The sequence below is a fragment of the Dreissena polymorpha genome, chromosome 6 (genome assembly GCF_020536995.1).
Source record: "Dreissena polymorpha isolate Duluth1 chromosome 6, UMN_Dpol_1.0, whole genome shotgun sequence".
NCBI lineage: Eukaryota > Metazoa > Mollusca > Bivalvia > Myida > Dreissenidae > Dreissena > Dreissena polymorpha.
The window spans coordinates 71745349-71772796 of NC_068360.1; the positions used below are offsets into that span (position 1 = coordinate 71745349).

Consider the following 27448-nt stretch of genomic DNA (forward strand, 5'->3'; position numbering starts at 1 on the left):
TGTATCACCTTGCAGTTATATTCAACGAGACAAATTTGTATTGGGAATATTGTCATACTTGTGATTCAACAATGATTATGTTTAAATCTATACATGGTTGTAGACTAGCCAATCGAATATCAAGTAATGACAAAAATGTTAAGATTTTCTCCCTTGCACGATACACTATAAATTTCAAATATTTAAAGCGTATGTACATCTATGAACAAGCTAAATAGGGAAGATAATATTATGACGGGGAAAGTGTCAATGAACTTGGAGTTAAATATATGATGCCTTTTTAAACTTTCTTTAAACTGTCAAATTGTTTTTTGCACTCGACCAAGGTAAAGTTTTATGCATAAATTAGATACGAGGCAACAGAAAATAAAAAATAAATCGGAAAACAAACTCAGTTTAAAATCTTCGGTGTTTTGATATTCTCCTTGTTTAATTTCGATCTACAAACTATTCAAGACCACTTGCAAATATAGCTGTTGACAATATCAGCTTTAAGATAGTCAAGAGCAGTTTCCGGGACGGAGATTTTAATAATAATACTCAAGTGTTCACGGAAGTATGTATGTAGGATGATGAGAGCTCGCGATTATTTATATCCTTTGGAGAAAGTTAGATACAACACTAACTAATTACAATGTTCATTCACGTATTCACTAGAGTTTCTCACGAGTTAGTATGTCGTTCCCTGGATTTAGCTAAAATGGTCTCTTCTTTTGTTTAATGCACCCCTCATATATTTACTGTACCGCTTTTTTTTAATCGCACGCCTCTTTCATTTAGTTGTGCATTCCTCGTTATTCTATCTCGTTCACTCGACTTAACTGACTGTTTCCTCGAGTTCGAGTTAGTAGGTCGTTCTCTCAAGTAAGTATGTCGTTGCAATGAGATAGAAAAAAGAGGATTGCATTGTAAAACAAGAAGAGTGATTAGCAAAAAGGAGTGAATGTCACCTCTATGCCATCGTACTTTTTATGATCAATACATGCATCTTACTGCAACATTTTTAACAACTTTGATATAGGATCACCCATTGATTATTTACGTGAAGGTTTGTTCATGTATATGCAGTTCTCGTGTGAGAAATGTAAGCCATATATTTTGCCAAGTTTAAAACCTTTGTCAATAACAATTGTGACATGTCACATTCGCATTGGATTCCCTACAAATCATAAATATCAACAATATTTGAAATTGAAATGCATTTCATGAAAAAGCAATTTAATCAATTTCAAAATAAATTATTTAAACTTTAAACAATATTTACACATATACTGACTTTTTAAACAAAGGATCTCAAGTTTTACTATACAATTTAATGATGGTCTAATGCACTGGTTGTGTTTATTAGCCGAGCTTACGGTACAACACTGGTTTCACCAGTCTCATACGTGTAATTCATTAACAACAAGCATATTCGTTGAATTGATATCCCATTCTCCTTATTTATATATCGATACCTAAGTTTCATGTTAAAAAACTTAAATAGTGTCTGAAATATAGCCCTAAAAAGTTTGTGACAGACAGACGGATAAATTATACTTTTGAATATAAAATGCCTGTTAAATGTCAAACAACTTACAAAGGCTTTTTTGTAAAACAAAGTGTGGAAATATTAGATTTGTGAAATGCTTGAGTAAAAATTGTGAGATGGTCATCCCAGGCCACACCCAAAGAAGGAAAAAAGCACTTCAGCATTTACAGGTTTTGATGGTAGAATAACTCCATAATGTATTGCAGTATAACCACATGATTTATCGCAAAATAACCTTTAATTTCAATCTCTGTCTACAGAAAATAGGTAAGGTTGGTGTTAAAATGATAATTATTTAAAATAAAGTTAATCATGATTCTGTAAATTGTAGTGGAATTGCAAACTTGTTAAAATCCACTTAATACTGCAATTTGAACCAAAATGTTGGCTCATGCCATTTTAATAAGGCAAAAGGAAATTATTGCTTCTATTGAGGTATAAAAATCATTGAAAACAAATGATAAACATTTTATATGAAGAAATATGCAAGTACTATACTGCCATAGACGGTCTAAGAAATAAAATATCACATTTATGTATTCTATATGATTAAATTATACATGTCAGTCAATTAAAAATAATTTGCAAAGTATCTTGTGATGCTTACTTAAAATTGTATAATAAGTTTGCGAACTGAATTTGTTTTTAAACGAACCTCTTTAACCATTGATGGGTTTTCATACTCATCTTTCTCCAAGTATATAGTTACAATGATGGTATTGATAAGTTGAGTGTGTCTTTCAGAAATCACTTTCAGTTAAACATTTCTCATTATGTATAAAATCTTCCTTGTTAAGGAGAACACTCCTAGTTATTAACTAGTGGTTGAAGTATGCATTCACGACTCTGTATTCAACCACTTGAGAACAGTCTACCATTCTTCCTCCACAAGTCTGAATGTTAAATTATTACAAATGTTTTTGGAAGAGAGCGTAACAAAAATTCCAAATAAAAGTTTGTTTTATAGATTAAACAATGTCTAGCTTTAATATTTCATGTAAAATAAATTGTGGCCTTCATACTAAAATCTGCAAACGAAGTTAAAAATTCCTACATACGAATGAGAAAAAATGTGAAAAATAAGATTAAGAAAAGAATAAGTTAATTAAGAACAAGAATCTATTCAAGTGAATCTACAATACTCTGAATGTTCATGTGTTACTTTCCACCTATATCATACAAAACTAGAATACAGACACTGATTTCCCATGACACATGTTTGAACACAGACAAATCAAATGTAGGTCATCACCAAAATTTTAATATACATTATACGTAAACAATACAACTAAGTGTCATAATTTAATGAAGCAAATATATGTTTAGCAATACTGGAAAAATGACAGACAGACATGATTTTTCATAAATTGATTGCATAAACAATTCCTGCAACTATGATCAATTATGCATGATCTGTCTTCAGCTGTTGAGTGAAATTTGCAAAGCATTTAAAGAGAGGTTGAGTTTAAGAAAATAGTTTAATATTCTATAAAAGAAACTATAAATGTGTCACAGACACTGATGCCCCCATGGCACATGGACACAAACAAATCCACTATGATATTCCACAAATGGCAAAAATCACAAAGGTCGATAACTAAGATAAAATTGGTAACTGTCAAAATGCCTTTCTTACGGTTCATATTCACATATGATCAGCTCAGAAGGAAAGTTGTCCACTCCCGGAGATTTCCCTGCCTTCAGACTGCGCATTACATCCTCCACCTCTACCTTTAGTAAGCACGGACTTTCGTTAACCGCTCTCTGGTCTGAAATCGTTCTGACAGAGGGAGCGATCTGGTCACTTAGTTAAAGTGGTCGCTGGGTTAGATATGAACATAATAATATAAAGGCCGCTGAGGTTACCTACACAAATATTAAAACTGTACTATTTGGTTAAAATATGCTTGGCGGTTTGAAGATGTCTTTTAAAGTTAATTGACAATTTACAGGCCGGGGCTAAGATAAGTTAGTTTCAAACTTGGCGATATTTGATTGGGACGAATGTTCTGACCAAAATTTCATGAATATTGGCCAATTAATGTGGCACTTAGTGAATTAAAAAGGTTTCACACGGGATAATTGTTTTATGAATTTCGCTCATATATACATTTACACCCATGAAGTTTTATGTTGAAATATCGTATTGTATCTGAGATATAGCCTTGAAAAGTTACATCATACAAAGACAACAAAGGACAATAACCCTTATTTAAGACAGTGAAAGGTTATGGTTATTGTGCATGTCACTTCTTCAGTCATTCAAGTGAGTTTGAGCAAAATCGCTAAGCAGTTTATGAGGAGTTGAGTGCACACTTTTGAGGCCCATAAAGTCCATAAAAGAAGAAAATGACAAAGAGCCATAATTCAACTAAAACTGGTAGCATACAAAACTCACCTCTTTATGAACGTCTACACATCCATGACTTTAAGCTGAGAAAAATTTAGAAAAAAATCTGGCACAAACTTGGGAATTAATTAAGATATTTGGGCTTTTACATAATCGAAAAACATACAAAGGGCAATAATTCTGCCACAAGTTGCAGCCAAATGGCCTTACATGTATTTACGATCATCTGCACATTCACGTCATTCAGCTGTGTGAGTTTGAGCATGATCTACCAACCATTAAAGAGAATTTGCAGCGATTGTTTGGCCCAATTGAGAAAATACCGGTACCATCCCATTTGGGAAAATTGTAAGAAAAAAAAATCTGAAATTGGGAAAATTTCAAAAGTGTTCATAAAAGTGCTTCAAGCTAATATTTTCAACTTGTAGAGCTGTATTTGGAGATAATTGAAATGTTAAGACTTATTATAAAAAAAATCTTTTTTGGAAACTTTCTATTGGGATTTTTTGGAAAAAATATATACTTTTTTGAATATGGAATGGACCTAAAATCGAACATAAAAACACTGAAAACATAACAGGACAAAGGGTTGGTTAATTGAATTCTATGTCCCTGAGTTTGCATCATATATTTATTTGGACAAAATAGCCATTCTTTATTTGATATTAACTCTATTATTATAAATAAACTGTACTGTGAATAATTCGATGATATACCACCCCATATTTACATAAGTGATATACAACCCCATATTGACATCAATTAAATGCCACCCCATATTAACATCAGTGAATGGCCACCCCATATTTACATCAGTGAAATACCATCACATATTTTCATCAATGAAATACCACCCCACATTTACCTCAGTGAAATACCACCCCGTATTTACATCAGTGAAATACCAACACATATTTACATCAGTGAAATACCACCCCATATTTACATCAGGGAAATGCCACCCAATATTAACATCAGTGAATAACCACCCAATATTTACATCAGCAAAATACCATCACATATTTACATCAGTAAAATACCACCCCACATTTACATCAGTGAAATACCACCCCATATTTACATCAGTGAATTACTAACATATATTTACATCCTATTATGAACTAACATCATGGGCCTTGCAGATATCGTCAATTGTTTGCGTAAAATCTACTTATGTTTACATGGAGGGTAGATTGTTGCGTAAAATCTACTAATGTTGACATGGTAGGCAGATGCAAATAGAATGAACATGCAAAAAACATGAACATGTGTGCAAATATATATGTCATCAATTTTCTCGCTGCATACAACTATGGAAAGGAATCTAGGTCAAAACCTCTGGATAACACAGCTACAGAAAAAACAATACGGTCAACACACATCCTTGTTGACTGAGAGTACTTAGATAGTGGATGGCTGGATTATCAGTAAATAAAAACTGCATCCGTTTCCTGAATTAGTGGCTCTTGACTGACTTCATATTAATACATGTTTAATGATATTAAGCACAAATCTTTCACCATCACTGCCATGTCATGAAAAAGATACATAAGTATGTATATTGGGCACCTTTTATACATATTTCGATGTGAGCTGGCAGGGTGTTGGTAGTGAAATTCTGTCTAAAGCAGGGCTTTTAAAACACATGATGAGACAGCATACTTTGCTCAAAAACAGATTTTAAGATACGATGAATAGATCAATATTGTATAGTCAGTTATTAGTCACTAGCCTTAGAGGGGCAGTCAACCAGATCTTCGAAAAAAGAAAAGTTCTAAAATACCGTTCTAACCATAACCCTGCGATTAACTCGGAGACTGTTCGTGTTTTTTTGCTGTTTGGTGCTAATCAATATCTAAGGGTTGGAAATGAGGTCTTTAAAACTTGCATCATTTTAGATAGGTATTCAATTTAATATTATTTTCTTAGGGACTACAAATGTGTAAAAAATATGTATCTAAGTGGTAAAGAATTAAACAAGAGATTGGAATCTGCATTAGTCTGAGCCAAATGTAGGTCAGCGCCAACAGCAACATGAGGTAAGGTTAGAGTGGGGGTGTTGATAGTGTTCAAGGACAACATCCAGGCAAGTATGAAAGCTTTGTAGAAAACATAATTGATATTCTATGGCATGTGTCATTGTGTGTTAACCGTGTAGAGATGGAAGGATGGGTCAATCAATATATATCCCCCAGTCAGTCAATGCCGTGGCATACACAATATTTTCGGATTGGGTCTACTGTTAAATATATTCATGTAAGAACCATACACAATTTGGTGTCACAATCAAGATCAACGGAAATAACCACTAGTGAGGAGCGCAAATCAGATCTGGTAAACGAAAGGGCATATTTGAATGTTGACTTTGAAGGACCGATAGTTAAGTATTGCTAGTATGTACATCCTAGTTCATAGAGACAATAACAACCGAATTAAACACGATACGAGTTATCAACTTAACAGATATATCAGATAACAAATCGCCCTGTGTATATTTCGCTCCGGATCGATACAAACATTGCTAATTTTGATCGGAAAGCAATAGTTGGACTGCCACAAGCAAAACTTAGAAAGGCGATATACATGTTATAATATTATCTGCAACATAGCACTTTTAAAATTGTTATATCCTTAAGGATGTTTCTTATTGATTGTTTATATTTGTATGACACGGAAGTTTTGTCTAACTGCTCCAGATGTATTTTTTGTTGTTAAAAACAATAAACCAAATAGAAATGTAATGACATAGATCGTGGGTAAATGACATGCATTAACTTACACAAATTAGGTCCCTGCAATTATGTTACCTTCTCGCACTTAAGCAATATATCAGAGAATGATGTAACGCTGCATTGTGAAAAACTCGGATATCAATAAGAACAGAAAATGAAAGAAAAAGTAAATGCATACATCACTGTAACAACTAATGTATTGGTCAAGGTATGAATTACCATGATTTAGTTGTTATGCAGAGAACACATTGAACTGATTGTTGTATTAAGCAGGAAACACATTGACCTCATTGTTGCATTATACAGATAACACATTGACCTGAAGCAGCAAACACAATAACCTGATTGCATTACGCAGCGAACACATTTATCTGATAGTTGGTTTATGCAGCAAACAGATTGACCTGATTGTGTTGCATTTTGCAGCCAACGCATTGACCTGAGTGTTGCATTATAGAGCAAACACATTCACCTGTATTATGCAATGAACACATCGACCGGATTTAGAAGTATTATGCAGCGAACAGACTGACATAACATTTTGCTTCAAACATATTGAATTGAGTGTTTAATTATGCAGCATTCACATTCAAGTGATTTAGTGTTTAATACAAAACAACACATTGACCTGATTATTGTATAATGCGGTGAACACATTTACCTGTTTGTTGCATTATGCAGTGAACATATTGACCTGGTTGTTGTATTATGCAGTGAACACATCGACCTGTTTGTTGCAATATGCAGTGAACACATCGACCTGATTGTTTTATTCTACTGTGAACACATTACTCTGTTTAATGCATTATGCAGTGAACACATTGACCTAATTGTTGTATTATGCAGTGAACATATTGACCTGTTTTTTGCATAATTCAGCAAACACATTGACCTGATTGTTGCATTATGCAACAAACACATTGACATGAACGTTGCATTATGCAGCAAACACAATATGCACCAAACACATTCAGCTGATTTAGTTGTTATGTGCAGTGAACACAGTAACCTGATTGTTGCATTATTCAGCACTCACATTGGCCTGATTTAGTTTAATTATGCAGCAAAGACATTGACCTGATTTAATTTAAATATGCAGCGAACACATTGACCTGTTTGTTGCAATATGCAGCGAACACATTGACCTGTTGGTTGCGCTATGCAGTGAACACATTGACCTGTTTGTTGCATTATGCAGCGAACACATTGACCTGATGTTTTACGCAGCGAACACATTGTCGTGATGTAGTTGTTTTACGCAGCGAACAAATTGACCTGGTTAAGTTGTATTATGCAGAAAACACATTGACCTGACTTTGTTTTATTGTGCAGCACACTAAAATTGAATAACTTTAAGTAAAACCTAAATACACATGTAGCTGGAAACTTAAGCTTTAATTTCAAATTCGTTTCATTTTTCATGAGTCTAGCAATTAACTTAGATAGGAGTGGTGGGACACACTTTGGATCTTCACATAATTCAGGCCTTTTTCGTAACACCCCACATCAATTTACGTAATTCACTTTCGAGTGGTTAGCAATGAATGAGTATCACTATGTTTCTCAGCATGTGACATCCTGACAATCCAACTTAGAGTAATATTAACGTCTACCTTAAGTCTTGAATAGCATCACGCACATCAGGGTGTTGTATTTTACTACGCATGTATAACCATTACCAGTTAGACTTTTTATATTTAAATGAAGCACATGACCACAAATACCAATTAGAAACATACAAATATAATTTAACACAAATAATGCTATATTTATGAATACAATCAGTCAATATGTTAGGATCGAATGGTATAACAAGGAGGTATACAAATAAAATTATATTCTGCGAGAGAAATTGCTAGTATTTATTCTTACAAAATAATAACAAAGTATTTTACTCACGTTCAAAATTTAATTCAAAATGTAATTCACGCACATGAAATAGAGAACAAACATAAGTTTCTCTCCAACCAGTTTATAATACACGCATAATAATAAGTTTACAAAAAGTAAGCATGAGGAATTTGAGTTAAAACCTATGTTACTATTTTTTATACCCGACAATGTGTATACAATGTATTAAATATCCTAGTCTGATCGGGCTATATGTTAACCCAACCTCATGGCATATTCACATGATTCAGGGATTGGTTTCAATAGTTTACAATTGCCATTAACGGAGGATGTGCCGAGTCGTGTAAGGACACACTCATCAAAGCGCAGAGCTATTTCCAGAGTATATCACTTAGATAAGAAACGTGTTTGCAACGCTTTCTTCCAGAAGACGTTAGCTGTGATAGTGTACATGCTTCAATAGAACTAGCAAAGCAACATACATCGGTAGATGTACCAAGCCAGTGAGAAACAATTCTGAGGGTTGCACGAAAAAGAAATCCGTATGTTGTAGTGCCGATGTAGTACTATGACTTTGTAGATATCAAGCATATAGCCAAATATGTACTACCGCCAAACGTTGTGAATGTAAGTGGACAAAACGTTTAATGGACAAAAATAACGTGGATAAAACTGCAAAAAAACATTTTATACATTGAGTACTGTGAATATAAATAAGCTTAGCCTTCTACTATTGCGTTGTAAGCACCCGTAAATACAAAAGATCGCCTCTATCTGTTGCGAAAGAATGTCAAGAAATTTCAAAACAGCGATTATGAAAGTTCGTATAATAATAAGTGCGCTTATTACCTTATAATGCAGACTGGTAGATGTGATCGAATAGTAAGAAACTGGGGGCTTTGCAAAACATGTGATAGCAATGAATTTGAAAATGATTTGAACTTTTCTTTGAAACTTTCTTATTGAGTCCACCCTTTAGAGATAACAACATATAAAATGTATTGAAGAGTGAGACCTAGCATCATCAACTCACACAATTATTATAGTACAAACATTTAAAGTGAAATGTTCAAGTTAGGCAAGGTCATATAAGAACGACGCACTTTTCGCCAACACTTTACACTTAGTTCTACGTAAAATAAAAATAACGTAAAATGTATAACTTATTTATTAAATTGCTTTCTGAATTCCTGTTAAAGGCTGTTTATATATATATATATATATATATATATATATATATATATATATATATATATATATATATATATATATATATATATATATATATATATACATATATTGTATGTTTATTTATTTAGTTATTTATTTAGTTATTTGTTTATACTTTAGTTGTTCCTAACAAAATGGCGTCTCAATTTGAGCTGGTCTTGTACCAAAAACAACACAACAGCCATTGACCCAGATTCAAAATAACACAGCTCATGTGGTCAGCAAATTATCAAGTGCCAATTCTCACTAGCTTTAGTTTCAAGAAAAGCGGTGACAGGTCCTTAAAGATATTGATGAAGTTGTTATGCTACTTAAAGCAAGGAAGTGTTCGAAGGGGATTCTTAATTAAGCGGTAAGAGTACGTCCAAATCTGATTTGAAGTTTTTCTTATGTACTTTGTAATATTATCGACAGCAAAACAAATCGTCCAAAAATGGCCCAACAGCCCATGTCAAGGATGAGAACAAGTAGTAAACATGTTTCAAGCAAGCAGGTTCCGACTTCTAAAATGTTCTTAAGTCTTTAATAAAGATAATCTTGTCCTATCAAGATCTTACGATATGTTTGAGTCACGACATAATTTTAGCTCGCACCAATTACAATTTATTATCAAAATATTCCCTAAACTAAAAGACGACATAATATTTGAAAGCTAATTCAATATGTTTCAGCATGGTTAGAGAAATTAAGTTTTTAATGCAAAAATATTGACAAACAATTGCATAACATATATACTGCTTAATCAAGTAAACCTTATGAGAGTCGATATATCAGAGAGTCACATGCGCTTTAAATGTGACATTATATATACACTTTGTACTTCACTACATTATCTGTATTCCGCGAAATCTTTCATTAATAATGATAATGGAACGGTTTTCCTTAAACTTTCTCTTCAATTTTATTTACCAATGGGTAGGTAAATTTTCGCCATAAATTACTTGAACGTTGACGGTCTTTCAAGATAAAAATTAAATACACGTGGTATAGATGCAAAACAAAGGAACACATAAATAACACTCTTGACAAGCAAAGATCTTTAAAAAATATTGTTTTTCTATTGTTTATCTTTTCAACGAAAATCTGTTATTTTAAGTTTGAAAATAATTATAAAACTTGCTTTGTGTTTGAAATATGAGCCTAATAGCTAAAGGTCAAATGATCCAGTGGTAGCGCGATCAATTTTGATTTCAAATATGCGAAGTTCGAATCTCAACGATGAGGATTGTTTTTCATTAAACCCTTATTAAATCGTATGAGCTGTGTAGATATATAGAATATTACCTACAATTATATTTATTAGGCATATGGATTTCGAGAGCATGTATAAAGTTATTTTCAATATGGCAGCCGTTTGAACTACAGAATCTTAACAGAGATTGTTTAGAACAATCAATCAAAAGGCCGCATTAGTTTGCGTTAAGTTCAATATATATAACACGGTATTTGTCGTCAGTATTTTATTTTATTGATTACATCGACATCCTAAAAGTTTTCATATATAACTAACTACATTCTTAAATGTGATGTAACTTGTTTGTTTGAATATATGTGAAATGCACCTTTTACTAAATTTATAATATTTATTAGATACCCAACTAAATATATTTATGTATTTTGTATTATCATCATAATTCATAGTGCTCAACACTAGAAACAGTAAAGTTTATGTGCACTGCAATTACGGTCTGTATGTTGTGATCGCAACGCATGCCTTCTATAATCACTGTAGATTCTTCACACATGCACTGCTCTTTATTCAAAGCAAGAGATGTCTCGGCGCATCTGTGAGTTTAGTCCTTAGGCTCGAAGTAATTCAAGGACGTTTGCTAGACAAAAAAGTGGCACCTTACAAAACGACGTCTTGGGTGGATGGGTGGTCGGGTTCTCGAGTGAGTCATTTAGTGTATCAGTGAGTAAGTGAGTCGGTGATCGAGTCAGGCAGTTAGTTAGTCAGTCATTTATTCATTCAGTCAATATTTCAGGCAATTAATCAGCTAATCAATTAGCAAGTCACTAAGTAGCTAGAAATGGCGCGGCAGAGGCCGACGCGTATCCCCGCGCCGCATAGATGTTATCTTAAAAGGCAATTTTGGGTTTGCAAGGCGTATGTTGGTGGGGCCACTGGGTGGATAATATGGACATGGATGGTCGAGATAGACCGTGTTGTCATAAGAGATGTTCAGTATTAATTTAAAGTCAATTGGTGAATAAATGAAGAAGTCATGTTAAAACAAAATTTTGGGTGGGCGAGGTGTATGTGGGCGGGGCGCCCCATTGTTGGTAATTGGCCCATGCATAGTTCAGATTAACCGTTTTGTTGTAAGAGATTTTCATGATCAATTTGAAATAAATTGGTTTAGAAATGAAGAAGTTAATATAAAATAACCTAAAAAATAAGTGAAAATCTCTTACCCGGCCCCTTCCCAACACCTATAACTTTCGACCCAGGGGTCAGATCAAAATTCCAAATAGTGCACTATCGCACATATGCACATAGCTACCATGTGTTAAAGATTCTAGGTTCTAGTGCTGAAAGTGTTGGATGATATAGTGGCCAGGACGATCAGACGAACGAACAGACGGCGGAGATGACCACATAATTCCCCCGCTCCAATTCGGAGTGTGAGGATAATCAAGAACAAATAAGAATCAAAGTACTGACAGTTCTGGTGTTACGATGCTTTTGAAGAGTATGCATATAAAAGAATCAATTCAAGTTTATCTTAATCACCACAATTGTGAATTTGGATACGAACATCTTGGGTACGAACAAAATAATTTGGGTACGAACATTTTGGGTACAAAAAAATATGCCTCAAAAAATTGGGTACGAAAACAATTTTGGGTAAGACAATTTTTGGGTACGATAAAAAAAATTGGGTACGAAAAAAATGTGGGTACAAGGAAAATAAAGTTGGGTACGTCAAACATATTGGTGCGAAAAAAATTAGGGAACGAACAAAAATTTGGGTACAAAAAATAGTTTAGGTAGGAGAAACTATTCGGTTACGAAAACACTTTGGGTACGAAATAAATTTGGTACGAAACAAATATTGGGAATGAACAAAATATGTGTACGAAATAAAAATACGGTACGAAAAAAAATTGGGTTCGAAAACAATTTGGGAACGTAAAAAATTGGGTACGAACAAAAAAATGGGTAAGACTAATTTTGGGTACGAAAAAATATGTGGATACGAAAAAAAATTTTTGGGGTGCGAAAAAAATGAGTACGAAAACAAATTTGAATACGGAAAAAAATGGATGAGAAATAAAAATTGGGTACGAATAATTTTGGGTACGAAAAACTATTTGGGTACGGAAAAAATGGGTACGCAACAAAAAATAGGTTAAAAATAAATTGGGTACGAAAGTTGTGGGTACGAACACAAATTTGGGTACGAACAAAAATTTGGGTACGAAAAGAAATGGACACGAAAAATTTTGAGTACAAAACAAAAGTTGGGTGTACGAGGCAGTAGTACACGTGGACCTCTCAATAAATTTGAAAGAGGACGGGAACCATGCTGCTTTTATCTGTATCAATGGCACTGGGGTGGGTAATGTGGATATGGATGGTCGAGATAGACCGTCTTGTCACAAGAGATGTTCAGGATTTATTTGAAGTGAATTGGTTAATAAATGAAGAAGTTATGTTAAAACAAAAATGTTGGTGGGCGTGGTTGGCCACTATCTCCTCCTACACTATTAGCACTAGAACCTTGAACGTTGCACAGACGGTAGCTATGAGCATATGTGCGAAGGTACACTATTTGGAATTTTGATCTGACCCCTGGGTCAAAAGTTATTATCATGTGCGTCGCATGTTTTAAGTAAAATGATGTTTTTACCCATTTTACCAATTTATTTACCCATAACTTTTAACACAGGGGTCAGATCAAAATTCCAAACAGCTCACCTTCGCACATATGCTCATAGCTACCATGTGTGTAAGATTCACGGTTCTAGTGCTAATAGTGGAGGAGGTAGTGGCCAGGGCAAACGGACATAACGCGGAAATCAATACAATATCCACACGCTTTTAAAAGCGTGGGGAGAATCAAGCCATTCATCTAGTCAGCAGTCATTGGGTATTCTTTCCGCTCATGTCAATCATCCAGAAAGTCAGTCAGACAACAAGTAACTCAGTTAGTAAATCAGTTATAAACTCTCATAACTGATCACAATGCACAATTGAATCGCATTATTTATTTAAATATTAATATAAATCACAATCGCCCTTTTGTTTGCAAGTTTGTTTTCAAGTGGTTGTTTATTTTGGTCAAATTCATATCATACAAAAGCGTATCGATTTACACCTCGAAAAACCCAATCCAAATATAGTTACTGCGAAAACAATACAACAGGATCTCGCAATCGGAATAACATACTTCGAGTTTCCGAAGTTAAAGACATGTTTCTAAGTGGAGTTATGAAGCGCATCCTTTGGAAAACAGAATTTATAAATTAAATGTGAATTAATATCTTAGTATATGACTAAGTACTCATTACAGAACTGAACAGTTTCCCTTTTATAAAATGATTATACTGGTATTTACCTTTACAATTCAGCAACTGCTCTAATGTGTTTTTGCTTTGCCGTCTAAATCTTCTTGCCTGTAATTGTTATTTATGTCGATGAACCTAATTTTATTCTTCAAATAAACACATTTTTAAAATAAGAGGCAAATACTGAAATTCAAATCAGGCCGACTTACTCTAGTCGAAATCATTGTATGTGATATTGGGCTTTCGGTGTCAATGTGAAATATTCAAAATATAATGATAACTAAACGATAAAGCAGAACATATATTTGTCATCCAACAGTACACGGCTTTTAAGCAGTATAGAACTTGCATATGAACTTCACTCCACATCAGTGAAGATAACTCTACCGTTTAATCTATCGAGGTTATGTAAATGACGTAAAATATAAGGATGTTTTGTAACATTTAATTTTCAATAGAAATAAAACATTAAATTCACGTTTTAATATCTAACTTTTAAAAGATGCATTTGACTGGAACAATATAAAACAAATGGTACGAAACAACGAACAAAAAGGGTAAAGGGATGAAAGCAGATTTCATACATAAATTTGCTTTAAATGTAAAGCCAATTAGCATAGGCGCTTACAATAATACAGTCTCTTTATTTCAACATTATGTGGGAAAGTAGGCAGGGTTATCTCCAGCGAGCCCGTGATAAGTAAGTGGCATACTTGTGTACTGCTTACTCTGTAACAAGACTGCAATCTAATTGAACTCTAGTATACACACTAGCCTTTTGTTAAACACACATTAATAATTGAACTATACGTCATGTATTTGTATAAGTTTGATTTGTTTGAAAATGTTGTGAGCTTTTCTGGGGAGTTTACACTATAAATCTTGAACAATCCTTTACACTGAATATGTTATTCCAGTGAAGGTTTAGGTTAAATGTAAATTGTTTGGGTTTACAGTCTGATATTGATGTTTATACATCTTCAGCCGACTTCCACATTAACCCCCGATCACTGTTGATTTAAGTGGTCCGTTCACAATCGACGCCGCAATATGCAGCAAGGCAACCTTACTTGTTTCCCTCACAGATAATTCATTTATACACCTGTGTGGAAAGGAGCATGCGTGTGGTTACTTGTTTGCTCAGAAACATTCCAGTGGTATCAGCAGAATTCGAACCAGGGACCTTCCGATTCCTAGAACAGCGTCCTACAAACAGACCTATGTTCCCACATAAACACAATCGTAAACATTAATTGTGTCCATATAGTTCAATATATGTTTTCCGGTTGTAAATATACAAAAAATGGAACATGAGTTTCCTTTAAAAAAAAATTAGCAAAAACATAGTATTCTATAATGCTTATCAGTTTGAACTAAAGCTATTGATTAAAGTTTTGTTACATTGTAATGAACAACAAACCTGTATCCACACGTCATCTTACGTGGCAATAATTTTAAATACACACTTTGTTCCGTTATTGTTAAATAAGTAAAACAGTTTAATAAATGATACAATTATAGTATCATTTCGAGTTTGATGGAACATGTTATTAAATTTCTTATATTCCATGTCTTTCCAAACTATTGTATTATACAGAAAACTCCATATTACCTGCAATTGTCACCGCCCTCTGTTTCAAAAAGCATCATAACACGTTTCATTGTTAAGTTCATTGAAGCAATTCAGAAAAATATTAAAACAAACTTTATTGTAAGAATCTGCATTACATTAAAAATCCTTATTACATAATCTTTGATATAACACGTGTTTTCTAAATTTTATTAGCACATGTTTACAATTTGGATCATTTTATAATAATTATATTTTGATAATGCAAGGGCTATTTTATGTTGCATTAACATACTTTGGATCTTAGGATTCATTATACTTTCTCAAACCATTCTTCAATTGGAAACACTAAACTGTGTGTTCTAAGATATTTCAGGCATTTATAAGGTTTAAATATGCGATCATTTTTATGTTGTTCAAACGGTTTAACTTTTAAACAAGTCATAAAAATAGACATATCGTCAGTTTGTTATTCTTTGTTTTAACCCTATTTTTGTTTATTGTACACATTACACAGTATTAACAGAGTTATTAAAATACGTTTCTCTCGCAATAATTGTTGGAATTTGGGATATATACAATTATTAACTGTATACACACTGTATTGCATTTAAGTACAGGTTGTGAAGCCACTGTCTAAATATACCTTAAAGGGACATGCTTGTGTATGACACGAATGTTGCAACATTCCAATTTATCTAAAGAGTCCTGTTGTAAAGACCACCAAAATAATCATTTGCGAAAGTTAAACAGGGCGGCTAATATGATCCCTCTAGCAGAAATTCGCTTTAAGTTACATGCGGACAATAATTCGACAGACAAAAGAAGGTACATGTACTGACAAACGGACACAAGCAAATTAATATGACTCCCACCACCCTTACACAGTGGGAACTTATACCGGCTTAAAGAAGTGGTATATATGATTTGAGATCGTATTCACAGCTCAATTCATAAAACGTTTTAAGCTGTATTTGCTTATTAATAATTCAAATGTGACTCAGTGTAAGAAATACCAGGATATCAATACATAGTTGTACTTGAATTATTGTCAAAAGGGTAAAGTATGTGTGATAATTACTGAGGAATACATTTTAAATACCATCCATTTTTGGGCACTGTTGCAGATCAAATCAAACTGACACTATCAATATGTATTTAACGTTAGGGAACCGATTTAAATCATTATTCTATTCACAAAGTTATGTGGTTATTCATGTTTTGTGAGAGATTAAAACGTATAGAAAATTCAGTATTAAAACTGAAGTAATTATTTTATTGTGACATTGTTTACATGAAAACAATAAACACTAACATTGGCTTTATCTTTCTTATTTGCCCTGTTAAACCAGTTTGTATACACAACAGAAGACATACTTCTATATGCAACGTATTTTCTACTTCCGCAAACTGCAAATGTTAATAGTATAAATCAAATAAAGGCATTATTATCCCTTTTTAAACACAGACAGAATGCGATGTGGAGTGTGTGGAAAACGGAAGATATTTTAATAAAACGTGTTCGGAATATATGGATTTAAATTAATCATGTGAAAGTTATCTAAGTTTGTTTTCATGTAGCTATTTATTGGATACCATGATAATGGTAGTTGTGGTTTAATAAATAAGTGTTCAATCTTGAAGTTGGAGTGCATTATTTGCCTGCGTGTATATTGTGTTAGATACTCCTGTGTTGAATTGCGCTATAGCAAGAAGAAGTTTGAGATATTGATGTAAACAATTAAGCATGCGCGAGTCACATGGTGTTTGGTTGTGTTTACTTTTACCATACCTTTAAAACATGGTGATACAGTTCTATTACAATATGTCAAATAACACGCTGCTAAAATAAAAACATTTGGAGACAAAGTCCCTTCAAGCAATATTATGCCCACGCGCATCAAGGAAGAATTTCGACAAATCGACTGTCGTTTCAAACACCACGTGATGTATCCCATGTTATACGTCATTCCGGATGTGCGACTCTCCCTCTCTTAAACTGTGGTGGTGAATCGTTAATTGAAAATGGCTTTCAATCGGAGTAGAATGATTCAGCAACTTTTTCAAAATCTTGTGACATTTAATGTAATATTGAACACCGTGAATTACTTCTGACGTTGATTACTTTTAAAATCCGTTCAACAAATAAGAGCACAAGTAAGTGTTTGTTTCCTTCATAGCAAGCAATGACATATTGCCTAACACATTTAAATAAGAACTTGCGTTCTCTATCCGGTTCTTCTACGTTAAATCATTGTTTGGCTTACTTTACGAATAAAGGAAAATGCGTGAACATTTTATATTTTTGTGTTGTTACAAATTTACTCTACAATACGCTTGTGGTGTATTTACTATGCGGTGTAATAACGTGAAGCAGTAGTTTGGCTCACTTTCACAAGTATCCAAATGGCTGAAGTGGTATTCTAGCATAGGTCCTATCGCACCCATTACGATCAGTAAGTTATAAGCTCTGAACTAATAAACCAAAATACCTGATTTCGTGTTTTCTAACAAAATCAATACAAACTAGTGTTATTAGTTTATGGTTTGGCGTAGCAAATGCTTTATAGTTTGATAATTTGTTGAATGTCAGGTGGTGTGCGCTCAAAATCAAACATTATGTATTTCTATAGCTTCTCTGTACTTCATATTTTTCTCAGCATAAAATATGTTACACACATTTGGAAATGGCATCAGTTTGTAAGAGATGATTTAATTAATTTTGCATCAAACAATGCCAGTCCTAATTAAAATGTGTGAACACTGTTCTGTTACTTGTAATGAATGTGCTGACTGACAGGTATAATGATTACTGGTTTTTAAGCATGTTGCGTTTTTCGTTACAACTGTTTAATGAAGACACCACATAAGTATCAAATAAACGCTGACATTTGAGACTCGCTTTGTGATAAGGGGGTTTAATGCATGTGCGTAAAGTGTCGTCCCAGATTAGTCTGTGGCGTCCGCAAATGCTAATCAGGGACGAAACGTTTAGCCTAATTTTTGCTTAGAAGAGACTTTCTTGAAACGAAACATATCATTAAAGCGGGAACCGCATCTGCATTAAACCTCCTTTGGGCAGAGCACGTCTCATTTCAAATAATTGAATAGTATCACTCATACATGGTGCTGCATCTGTATGTGTTCATTTCTCAATGTAATTAAATAGTATCACTCATGCATGGTGCTGCATCTGTATGTGTTCATTTCAAATAATTAAATAGTATCACTATTACATGGTGTTGCATCTGTATGTGTTCATTTCAAATAATTGAATAGTATCACTCATACATGGTGCTGCATCTGTATGTGTTCATTTCTCAATGTACTTGAATAGTATCACTCATACATGGTGCTGCATATGTATGTGTTCATTTCTCAATGTAATTGAATAGTATCACTCATACATGGTGCTGCATCTGTATGTGTTCATTTCTCAATGTAATTGAATAGTATCACTCATACATGGTGCTGCATCTGTATGTGTTCATTTCTCAATGTAATTGAATAGTATCACTCATACATGGTGCTGCATCTGTATGTGTTCATTTCTCAATGTAATTGAATAGTATCACTCATACATGGTGCTGCATCTGTATGTGTTCATTTCAAATAATTGAATAGTATCACTCATACATGGTGCTGCATCTGTATGTGTTCATTTCAAATAATTGAATAGTATCACTCATACATGGTGCTGCATCTGTATGTGTTCATTTCAAATAATTGAATAGTATCACTCATGCATGGTGCTGCATCTGTATGTGTTCATTTCTCAATGTAATTGAATAGTATCACTCATACATGGTGCTGCATCTGTATGTGTTCATTTCTCAATGTAATTGAATAGTATCACTCATACATGTTGCTGCATCTGTATGTGTTCATTTCTCAATGTAAAACATGAAATTGAAAATTCTGTAAAAGTACAGAGATCTAACCTTTTAAATGCTCAAAAATGAAAACAATCAAAAATCAAAGCGCTGAAGGCACTGAAGTTGTTCGCTGTTGTCGTCCATGATTAGCATGTGTGCATTGCACAGGCTAATCAGTGTACACAGGCTAATCTTAGTTGACGTTTTCCCTGAAAGCAGCCAATATGTACATATTTCAATGATAAACAGTAGACTGGCCATTTGTCGTCTACTGCAGACAGGCAGCGGTAATCATCCCTAGCAGAGGTTCTTGCCGTACTGAAGGCTTCTAAGCACATACTGATTTGCAAAATATGCTCTGTAAATTTAGCTGGCCGCTAACGCATCCAACTTCATCATCATCATCATCATCATCACCATCACCATCACCATCACCATTACCATCACCATCATCATCATCATCAACAACAACATCATCATCATCATCATCATCATCATCATCATCATCATCATCATCATCATCATCATCATCATCATCATCATATTCATCATCATCATCATAATCATCATTATCATCATCATCATCATCATCATCATCATCATCATCATCATCTTCTTCTTCTTCTTCTTCTTCTTCGCCATCATCATCATCATTATCATCATCATCATCATTATCATCATTATCATCATTATCATCATTATCATCATTATCATCATTATCATCATCATCATCATCATCATCATCATCATCATCATCATCATCATCATCATCATCATCATCATCATCATCATCATCACAATCATCATTATCATCATCATCATCATAATCATCTTCATCATCATCATCATCATCATCATCATCATCATCATCATCTTCATCATCATAATCATCATCATCATCATCATCATCATTAGCATCATCATCATCATCATCATCATCATCATCATCATCATCATCGTCATCGTCATCGTCATCATCTTCTTCATCATAATCATCATCATCATCATCATCATCATCATCATCGTCGTCATCATCATCATCATCATCATCATCATCATCATCATCATCATCATCATCACCATCATCATCAACATCTTCATAGTAGTAGTAGTAATATAAGTAGTAATAGAAGTAGTAGTATTAGTATTAGTAGTGGTAGTAGAAGAAGTAGTAGTAGTAGTAGTAGTAGTAGTAGTAGTAGTAGTAGTAGTAGTAGTAGTAGTAGTAGTGGTAGTAGTAGTAGTAGTAGTAGTAGTTGTAGTAGTAGCAGAAGTAGTAGAAGTTGTTGTTGTAGTAGTAGAAGTAGTAGTAGTAGAAGTAGTAGTAGTAGTAGTAGTAAAAGTAGTAGTAGTAGTTGTAGTTGTAGTAGTAGTATAAGTAGTAGTAGTAGTAGTAGTTGTAGTAGTAGTAGTAGTTGTAGTAGTAATAGTAGTAGTAGTAATAGTAGTAGTAGTAGTAGTAGTAGTAGTAGTAGTAGTAGTAGTAGTAGTAGAAGTAGTAGTGGTAATATTATTATTATTAGTAGTAGTAGTATGTGATACGATAATAAACAGTTTACGTTAACTTGATGGTTTCTGGGAAAGTAACTACCAATATATACATTTTCACATCGGGTTAATTCCAATTTCGGTTGTCTCCCTTGTTACGTTCACACTTCAATCCAATATTTTAATTCTATCTGAACATAATTCTTCTTCGGTACACGATATTTCATTTGATATAGACGTAAATAATGCTCTTTTTAAACCTATTGTGTGTACATTTTAAATACGTTAATATAACACATTATTTCCGTTGTTAATATAATGCATCATGTTTCGCACTTATAAAAGAAATCTTCGTTTTAGCCGTGTGTGTGTTATTCTCTAAAATTGTATCACCACATTTAAGAGCGTTCTTAGGCAATATCGTATTGGTTTACTTTGAAATCCATAACTAATGATTTCTTAATGAGTAATGTTTCGTTTAAATCATTTGAAATAATTTGAAAACTATTTGACGGACGGACTTCTATATACAAATATGTGTCATCTCAAACATACCACTCTATTGATAATATGAGTGCGTACATAATTCAAATACCACAAATATATTATATTGGGAACCAATTAATACTATTATCTTAGATATCTAAAATGGTCAAAAACTCCGATGTATTGGTGAATTTGAAACGAATTATGAAATGTGTAAGAAAAAAGGTTCGATTGCGTTTATTTAAAGCAACGGCGTCATCTTGACTAAGTTTAGTAAGCATATTTAAATTATACCGTATTGTAGATATATTGAGTCTTGATATCATGGAATATAATAGTAGATAAGTAACTTAATATTATTATTACCAGCATTCGTATTACCGATACACCTTCTATTGTATCAATGTCATTAGAAATAATAACAACATGCAGCATTGTTATATTTTGCATGTATTCAGTGCACTCCGTATTAGAGATATCTAAAATGGTTAAAAACTCTGATGTATTGGTGTATTTGAAACGAATTATGAAATGTGTTAACAACAAAGAGTGTTGATTGCGCTAATTAAAAGCGACGTCGTTTAGTAAGCGTATTTAAATTATACCGTATTGTAGATGTATGGAGTCTTGATATCATGGAATATAATAGTAGATGAGTAACTTAATATTATTATTACAAGCATTCGTATTATCAATATACCTTCTATTGTATCAATGGCATTAGACATTACAACATGCAGTATTGTTATATTGTGCATGTATTCAGTGGAGTCTGTATTGGATATATTATTTATTTCAATATTGTGGTGTTATATACAAATAGTGTGTTTGACTAATTGAGTGGCGGCAACTATCAACTGTATGCACTATGGTTATATTATCTAGATCGCAATCATAACGCATACTTCACATTCATAGTTTGCAAGAATACTTACAGATATCGCGATGTTTATGATAAGTTGTTGGGATAGACGTATGCTATGATTGTCGTCTACAATGTATATTATAAAAATATTAGTGAAATTTGTTAATGTATATGTGTGATGACCATGGCATTGTAATGCAGTGTAACACATACTGCGTAAACTACTTTCCTTAGTGTAATGTTTTGAATTGGTTTTTCATAGTTATGCGTACATTATCATTTATTTTTGAAACCCTTTTACAACGTAATCGTGTCAAACTTGTTGGTAATGTTTTGCTTATCATGTAAACACACCGTGATGATAATAACTGATATTATGTTACAAAAGCGGCGGTATTGTTGATTAGCACACTTATAGAGTGGTTCTCCTTTTACCTGACTTCAATATAAGTTGAGATTCGCCCGGGCGCACTACATTCAATTGTGGAAGACGATCGAGTATCTATTGTAATCTAATACAAGATAAGTATGATGCAAAGCATCAAAGGGCGTCGGGAAATTCAGTGTAAAAGGCACTCAATGAAGTTACATGGAACGATTTTTTATTTACTGGAAATATTAATATATTGGCCGATTATTTTAAACAAAATAGAAAATGATACTGGTATAACCATTATCTATCAGTTTGTGTGATAACCCCCAAATAACCATTATTTATGATGTTGTGTTATAACCCCCAAATAACCATTATCTATGATTTTGTGTTATAACCCCCAAATATTTCATAGTTCATTTTATTTACATTGGTTTCCTTTTTTTACTGGCATCCGTGTGCAGTTTTCATTACTGGAACAAAACTGTGTAGGTTTAAAAAAATCTGCTTCATTTTGTAAGCGTAATTTCATATTTTTCTCAACTTCAAGGGGAGATGATTCTGAACTTATTCTTACGTTGCGCATTTACGATAGGGGTTAAGTACTCATTGATATGAAAACACTGTAAAATTAAAAAAAGAAAGAATGAAAACTGTAAATTGCATAAAGAAGCTTCATTTCACAATACTTTGAAATTCAGTAAAAGATCATAATAGATTTATTTCTCCGATATTCATCATTTTCAATAGGGTTCGAGTAATACTGATATAAAAAAAACAAGTTTGGACAGATTCAGACGAAAGTTGTGAAATCTTTTAAACAAGTGGAAATTGTTTATTTTGTCAAATTTAATATAAAAAAATATGGACTTATTGTCCCGATGTATCTCATTTAAAATGAGGTAAAAATGTTTATTGATATGCAGACACTGTAAGTTTGGAAAGAATCTGATGAAAAATGTTGACATAATTACCTAACCAAGCAGTTTTTCACTTTTATTTTTAAATTGAAAGAGACATAATTCTGGACTTATGGTCCGATATTGCTCATATAGAGTTCGGGTTGGGTCCTCATTGATAAAAAAACTGTGCAAGTTTGGGAACAATCGTATGAAAATTTTGGACAAGGATTTCAGTAATTCTCAAATTCTATGGACGTAATGGTCGGATAATGCAAAAGGGCCCATACCACCTGGATAGTAACACGTGTCACGCTTCGCGCTCTATATGTGGTTCTTAAAACAAACTCCGAGGAGTTCTTGACTCTAGTGAAACGGGTTGCTGGGACACAGCTCCTCCTTGATAAGCGGCTGCTTCCTTTATCGCAACTCATTGTTACAATTATTAAGTTCAACATTACACCTTTCATGTTTGCATAGAGATATGATGTCAACGTCAAATTAGCCCTCAATGAGTATACATTATTGGCAAATTTTAAGTATTGTTTCATGCTAAAGGGGCCTTTTCACAGATTTTTGGCATGTTTTGAAGTTTGTCATTAAATGCTTTATAATAATAAATGTAAACATTTTATCTAAAAAGCTCCAATAAAAATCAAGAATAACCTTAAAAAAGGGAAAACAAGTAGCCCGCATCAGGGCTCGAACCACTGACCCCCGGAGTCCTGGAGTAAAAGCGAATTAGACCGCTCGGCTGTCCTGCCAAGTATGAATGAGAGACGTATTTTATACTTTATATGAGCAATCTTCGTAGTTTCATAAAATTAAACGACAACAACAGAACTCTCCAAATTATTAAATCGTTTCGCGTTGCAACGCGTTATAATTTTCAGGTTTTTAAATCGCCAAAAGATGCATATAATAGCTATATTAGACCATGGTAAATGTTCAGTATTACTGTTTCCTCACAAATATCAAAACTAAAACGAAAACTTTCGAATCTGATACTACTTTTTTCAATTTTGTCAATTTACTTAAACGTGAAAAGATCCCTTTAATAGATGAACGTTTGCACCGCCTAATGGTTGTTGACATGTTATCAGGCTGCCCGGTGTTACTTAACAAATAGGTTTTTAATTGGTCTTTCAAGACAAGCAGATGTTGAAATGACATGTTGCACTCGCTTCGTAAATACACACGATGTGCAAGTCGACGTCCTTTACACACAAAACCTCCTCGTATCAGGACATCAACTCGCGTTTAGTCAATTACCTGGACAGCCGTCACACAATTTGTGTGTCTATTTTGTTATTTATTCCTGTCTTCATTGTATGAAAGAACAATAAAAAACATTTCATACGCGAGAACATGCATATAGTTTTTGATGGTGTGTGGAGCCTCTGCGCTTCTTACGCAGGATCAAGATGTGTTATTAGCTAATTTGAGATATTGTGTGAACTTGAAAAACGCTATCATCATGATAAAATATAATGCCGATAACTATTATTTGCGTTATCGTGTATGTGTTTTATAACGGTATACCAGCTCACATGTGCTTCGACAAGGACTGAACCCGGATCGCAAGGGTGAGAAGCGCGATTAGAACCACTGTGCTAGAGGAAAATTCTAATAACAATTGACTATGCCTACTTAAAGATAGTGGCTTTGAAATATAACATCGATTTAATCAACCTATGACATTATAATCACCCTATGACAGTCCCGACATTTAAATTAATATCAACACATAGAGAAAATAATAAGTCAATAGGGTTCTTATATTTTAAGCAAATATGCTCAAACTTTTAACTTAGAGCATGTCAGAACCGGCTTTATACGGACTACTAAATAACAAACGCATATATAGTGAACCATCTATATATTTTAAAAAATTCACCACATTTTGAATATTACAAGCTGACATTAAGCAATATTCACATTATTAGAGGCATGCATATTTATACTAAAAAAAACACAATTACACGTGATATATATTAACGATATTCAATTACTATATATCACAGCATAAAAAAACACACACGCACTCTCCATTTTCACTAACGGTCAACGTTTACTTTATACAGTTTGTCATATTGCACAAAGTTCACTGTCTCAATACACGAAATCTCTGGATGTTCTCCATTTAGGCGGATTTCGTTTCCTAGCGGAACGGCGTAAAACTGGAACTTCGTCAACACACGAGTTTTCGTCGTCCTGGGAAACTGTACTTCCGGCTCTCCGCTGCGGAATTACATACCGTGGTATGTCAACCAGTTCACTCTGTTGGTGGCTTTCTCTAGACTGTGGAACACTGCCATTACTGGTTAAGTCCACTCCAAAGGGTAGTAACAGATTGCGATGAAGGCGACGTATGCGTTTAGCTCTCGGATCATCCCTTCTGACGTCATAGACTGGAATTTCAGGATTAAACATGTGTATGTGTGTGTCGAAGTTAATAATGTCATTCAACGCCTAAAATGATAGTATTAGTACTTACTATTGACTATCGTGCACCACACACTATTCGGGGTCAGTAAGAAGTACGAAATTATCTTACCGAGTTCAATTCATTCACCAGCGTAAACGTCTTAACAACAGACAAGTTTTTTTTTCTCTACAATGTATACTATTGTCTTGTGTATTTCCGTGACATCGTATTAACCTGATATGAACAGCTTATGACCTAATATAGAATGTACATGTAAATTCGAACCCGCTAAGTGTAAACTTTAATTCTTTCTACAACCGAATCAATCGTATAATTACCCTTCGAATTAACATTTCATTTTTCTATCCTTGTTTGGCACATTTTTATTCGATCTCTATGTATTCAAATGCTATGTATTTCAATGAGAAGTCGTATCACGCTAACGCTGAATTGGGAATTCAACGCAAAGTGTTTGTTTAATCGAGCAAGTTTTATCAATACTAACTCAAGAGGGTGAACATACATTATTCATCAGTAGGTTTTGATCAAGATGTTGATGTTCATGGTGTAAAGAGGTTGATTGTTTGTTTTACATTTATTGCAAAATGGGTTCACGATCGTTCAAGTAAGTGTTGTATTGTATAATATATGAATTTGGACCATGGATAGAGTATCACAGCATTAATCATTTTCATGTAGATACTTGTTGTTCAGGGAAATACGTCCCGAAGATAAGATAGGTCAGCATGTGGTCAAGTGTATAGTTCGACTGGTAGAAAAGAACAACACGTTCATATAAGCTTGTATAGTCGGAGCTATATACTTAAACAAAAAAAGTTCATATCAAAACAATATTACAAGCTTGAAATGTATAGGGAGGGTATAACCACCGGGACTTTATAAACAGATGGTTGTTGAAATTAAACATTAAACACAATACGTGTGTGTGAAATCACTTTGGGATTTACTCACTGTTCATTCACTTAAATCCTTCATAAACATTAATTTGACTTAAAATAACAAATATTTGTGAATATTTTTAGGACTTTCATGGAACAGAATGATTTGTGTTCACAACGTTAAAAACATGTAAAATGCACACGGTCCGACCCTTTTTTTGACAGTCATTTCTCATAATGTATATACAGAAAATTAAAATTGTTTATGTGTGTGATAGTCAATATCGTTCTCATGCCGACAATCTTTCCATTTCAATAACTTTATAATAATTGCCTTTCTGGCTAAACAGTGTATGCAT

At 33.5% G+C, this 27448-nt stretch overlaps 2 protein-coding genes across 2 annotated transcripts in view; both read left to right on the plus strand.

Annotated features, from left to right (window-relative positions):
• Positions 1-27448, plus strand: part of LOC127835795 (uncharacterized) — a 563233-nt gene that overhangs the window by 362169 nt on the left and 173616 nt on the right. The gene's annotated exons all lie outside the window — the stretch shown is intronic.
• Positions 17459-27448, plus strand: part of LOC127836586 (uncharacterized protein CXorf38 homolog) — a 177376-nt gene continuing 167386 nt past the window's right edge. Inside the window, exon 1 of the mRNA XM_052363248.1 lies at positions 17459-17933. The gene's annotated coding sequence lies outside the window, so the exon portion shown is untranslated. The remainder of the gene's footprint in view (positions 17934-27448) is intronic.